Raw genomic sequence first — 5877 nt, forward strand, 5'->3', positions numbered from 1 at the left:
GACAGAGGGGTGTAGAGGAGTGTACATGGGTGACAGATGGGTGTACATGGGTGACAGAGGGGTATAGAGGAGTGTACATGGGTGACAGAGGGGTGTAGAGGAGTGTACATGGGTGACATGGGTGACAGAGGGGTGTAGAGGAGTGTACATGGGTGACAGAGGGGTGTAGAGGAGTGTACGCATAGGCGTGCACAGTCTATTGCATTTATATATATAAATGTCGAAAAAAATGCAGCACTACTTTACCACAGTAGGCGGGTGCCAGCTCCTCAGGCTCGATCACAGCCAATTGATAACTTCAAAAATGGTGCGGCACTCCAAATATCCAAAAAATAACTATTTATTCCACATGTCAAACAGTGCGACGTTTCAGCCCCTCTTGCTTGCATGCACACATACATAAACAGACCTACACTCATATAAATATCAATACAAACAAAATGAAAAACTTTATTAAAACTTTTTTGGGGATTGGAAGCTTTTTTTTTTAGATTGGAGGCTCCATTATACATACACTGTACAGCAATCATACATCCATTATACATACACTGTACAGCAATCATACATTCAGTATACATACACTGTACAGCAATCATATATCCATTATACATACACTGTACAGCAATCATATATTCATTATACATACACTGTACAGCAATCATACCTCCATTATACATACACTGTACAGCAATCATACCTCCATTATACATACACTGTACAGAAATCATACATTCATTATACATACACTGTACAGCAATCATACCTCCATTATACATACACTGTACAGCAATCATACCTCCATTATACATACACTGTACAGCAATCATACCTCCATTATACATACACTGTACAGCAATCATACCTCCATTATACATACACTGTACAGCAATCATACCTCCATTATACATACACTGTACAGCAATCATACCTCCATTATACATACACTGTAAAGCAATCATACATTCATTATACACACACTGTACAGCAATCATACCTCCATTATACATACACTGTACAGCAATCATACATTCATTATACATACACTGTACAGCAATCATACATCCATTATACATACACTGTACAGCAATCATACCTCCATTATACATACACTGTACAGCAATCATACATTCATTATACATACACTGTACAGCAATCATATATCCATTATACATACACTGTACAGCAATCATACCTCCATTATACATACACTGTACAGCAATCATACATCCATTATACATACACTGTACAGCAATCATACATCCATTATACATACACTGTACAGCAATCATACCTCCATTATACATACACTGTACAGCAATCATACATTCATTATACATACACTGTACAGCAATCATACCTCCATTATACATACACTGTACAGCAATCATACATTCATTATACATACACTGTACAGCAATCATACATCCATTATACATACACTGTACAGCAAGCATACCTCCATTATACATACACTGTACAGCAATCATACATTCAGTATACATACACTGTACAGCAATCATACCTCCATTATACATACACTGTACAGCAATCATACATTCATTATACATACACTGTACAGCAATCATACATCCATTATACATACACTGTACAGCAAGCATACCTCCATTATACATACACTGTACAGCAATCATACCTCCATTATACATACACTGTACAGCAATCATACATCCATTATACATACACTGTACAGCAATCATACATCCATTATACATACACTGTACAGCAATCATACATCCATTATACATACACTGTACAGCAATCATACATTCAGTATACATACACTGTACAGCAATCATACATCCATTATACATACACTGTACAGCAATCATATGTATAAAGCCTGATGGGCTGTATTTGTGCGAGGGGCGGAAGTAATTATCGCTCCCTGCACTTCCAGGTGGGGCTTATTGGGAACAGGTGGGGGCGTGTGTATATAACTTCCCCCTCTCCTACAGGGGCGGAGCACGTGTCGTTTGTGGAATCTCTGCTTCCTGTGGCTGGTGTTTGAATCTCCCACAAAAATCTTCAGAGCTGCTGCTCACGGTGCGGAGGCCTTGCTGATCATGAGTCTGGGGGGTGCAGGCGCAGCATCCTGGCAGCTCCTCTGGCTGTCTTATCTGGGGATGCTGTGTCTCACTCTGATTATAAGGTAATATTGGGCAGGTATGGTGCTGTCTGGCTCTGCCCGCAGCGGTAGTGGGGGCCAGGAGTGGCAAGCAGGTGAGTTAAATCTGTGCTGGGGGTGGTGCGGCCTCAGCATTTCGCGCAGCCCGCTAGCTGCCTCATGGCGAAATGTGGACCGCCCGCCACCCACACAGCTACAATTGTCTATGCTCTTGGGACAGGTTGCGGCAGCTGCCCAGTCCTCGTTAGGCGGTCCTGTCAGCTTGTCTGCTATCGTTAATCTAAAGTATAGTGTAATGCTCTGCGGAGGGTTGTTTCAATATAACGTTTGCTGTATACAGTGTGGTGCAATGCTCTGCAAAGAGTCGTTTCAAAATAACTTTTGCTGTGTGCTGCGGTGCTCTGCGGGGTATACGGTGCCCTTGCAGTATACGCTACAGTGTAATGCTCTGCAAAGGGTCTCGTTACAATATAACATGTACTGTATAACGGTATAGTGCAATGCTCTGCAGATGGTCTCGTTACAATATAGTATACATGATATACAGCTATGGCGATATGCTCTGCAGATTGTCTTGTTGCAATATAGTATACATGATATATAGTTAAGGTGCAATGCTCTGCAGATGGTCTCATTACAATATAGTATACATGATATACAGCTATGGTGCTATGCTCTGCAGATGGTCTTGTTACAATATAATATATACTATATACAGTATAGTGCTATACTCTGCAGATGATCTCATTATAAACAAACTTTATACAGTTAGTGCAATGCTCTGCAGATGGGATGGTTTCAATACAACATATTATATAGGGCATAGTGCAATGCTCTGCAGAGGGTCGTTACAGTTAGCATGTCCAGTGTGGTGCAGTGCTCTGCGAAGGGTCTCGTTGCAACACAGGGTGGCATTTACTGTGTGGTGCAATACTCTGCAGAGGATCACGTTGCAGGGTAGCATATGCTGTGTGTGGTGATGCAGTGCTCTGTAGACTGTCTTGTTTCAATATAGTATATAGTAGGGTGCAATGCTCTGTAGAGATATAACATAGGCTACATCCATTTAAATCATAGTATACACAGTGTAATGCTCGTTATTTGCACGATCATGGTATCCATACGGTTCTTACACTTGGTTTATTATGGGCATACACGCATTACTGGTACAAGGTGCACACGAGTAGAGCATCTTCACGGTTTGATAACTCCATGAGTTTCTTATTGTCCGCACTCTCATGGTTAATTCATACGCTTATGGCACACTGCTCGTACGCGCATAGTATGTATACAGTTTCATGTGCTAATATCATTATATACGGTACATGTACTCACTGACGATACATTCACAGCATTTATACTGGGCAAACTCGTTTATGCTGTTCACCTCATGGTTATTCTCTCACTCACTGGTGTTCTACACGGTCCACAAACTTGGCATTTATGCTGTTCACATATTCTTGGCATGTTCACGGTCTTACGTTCTTTCTACCATGTTACGTTCATGGCAATCAAACACGTCGTAATTATCACTGGTTCATACGCTCAAAGTATCATTCGGTTCATATGTTAATGGTATTTCATACTGGTTACGGCAGTATACTGCCTATAGCAATTATACGGTTCATACACTCATGGCAGTTATAGTGGTCACACTCTCACGGTTCTTAAGTTGTTCACATGTTCACCGCATTCATACACGCAGGTTTCATACGCTCATGGCAGTTATATTGGTCACACGGTTATGGTTTTGTTGTTCGCGCATTCATACACGCAGGGTTCATACGGTTCATACGCTCATGGCGGTTGTATTGGTTGCACGGTCATGGTTTTGTTGTTCACGCATTCACCGCATTCATACACACAGGTTTCATACGCTCATGGCAGTTACATTGGTCACACGGTTATGGTTTTGTTGTTCACACGTTCATCGCATTCATACACGCAGGGTTCATACGCTCATGGCAGTTATATTGGTTACACGGTCATGGTTTTGTTGTTCACCGCATTCATACACGCAGGTTTCATACGCTCATGGCAGTTACATTGGTCACACGGTTATGGTTTTGTTGTTCACACGTTAATCGCATTCATACATGCAGGGTTCATACGCTCATGGCAATTATATTGGTTACACGGTCATTGTTTTGTTGTTCACACGTTCACCGCATTCATACGCTCATGGCAGTTATATTGGTTACACGGTCATGGTTTTGTTGTTCACATGTTCACCGCATTCATACACGCAGGTTTCCTATGGTTCTCACACATAGTGTCATGCTGTTTCGTGCAGTTGTTGCCACGCGCTCATAGCATGTTCACAGCATTACACTGCTTATAGTACTCATACCTCATAGCGTCATACCACATATTAATTTGTAGCACATATGCTCGACGCTTATACTGCACATGTACTTGTAGCATTTATACTACACATACACATGGCCAACTTCAGGCACATACGCTCTTAGCATTGAACCCGCAAGTATACTCATAGCATTATACTGCTCATAGTATCATACCACTATACGCTCATAGCATTTATACCACATACACGCTCGTTGTATTCATACCACAGACATGTTCACGTCATGTATATTGCACATAGAATTGTAGCAATACACTACACGGACATTCGTAGCATTCATTCTGTACATACGATGGTAGTAATTATTATGCTGACAAGTTGTAGTACTTATCCTGCGTACATGTAGCATTCATTCTGTTATGTTATCTGCACTAACATCTATAGCGTTTATTGTACATGGGTAATGGTATTTATTCTGCATGTTCATCCATAGCATCTACACTACACACATGCTCCCGTAGCTTTTACTGTATGTATGTTTATAGCATTCATTCTGTGTATTCGTGCATAGTCTTTTATACGGAAAGTTCACTCAGGTTTGTCAGGATGTAGCCCTATTGCCGAACTCCTCTTCAGGTTAAGGGGTCAATGTCGGTTGCTACTGACTCGTTCAGAGCAATCGCATTGTTGTTTATTGTCATGACCTGACAAGTTCTCAGGTCAGATACAACCTCCTCTGTTGTATTTCACGACTACGTTATCAGTTAGTTATAGTACACATATTCAACTATCCGGCACAGGTACTCGTTCAAGGGTGGTCATCATTTTAGTGGCACTAATCGGCTGTTCAATGCCCGGTCACCTGACTCGTTCCTTCAGGGGTTGAATCGCGGTTGTTACTGACTCACATTCAGAGCAACCAATTTCAGGAATACTCACAATGTTAACCTGTTGCCTGACTCCTCTTCAGGTTAAGGGGTAATGTCGGTTGCTACTGACTCGTATTCAGAGCAATTTTGTCGTTGGTGTATTTGTTATGACCTGACACGTTTTCAGGTCAGATACAACCTCGTCTGTTGTATTTCTCGATTACGTCATTTCGTTATAGTACACAGATTCAACTATCTGGCATAGTTGCCCGTTACGCTCATAGTCTGGTTACGTTCATAGCTTTATTTTGTTGTACTGCACATGGGTAATAGTTTTTCTGCATTTCCATCCTTAGAGTCTACACTACACATATGCTCCCGTAGCTTTACTGTACTCATGCTCATAGCTTTCATACTGCATATTCGTGCATAGTGTTTATACGGAAAGCTTATACAGCTTTGTTAGGATGTTGCCCTATTTGCCTGACTCCTTCAGCTTAAGGAGTTAATGTCGGTTGCTACCGACAAATTTTCAGAGCAATTACATTGTGGTT

The sequence above is a fragment of the Hyla sarda genome, chromosome 2, assembly GCF_029499605.1.
Source record: "Hyla sarda isolate aHylSar1 chromosome 2, aHylSar1.hap1, whole genome shotgun sequence".
NCBI lineage: Eukaryota > Metazoa > Chordata > Amphibia > Anura > Hylidae > Hyla > Hyla sarda.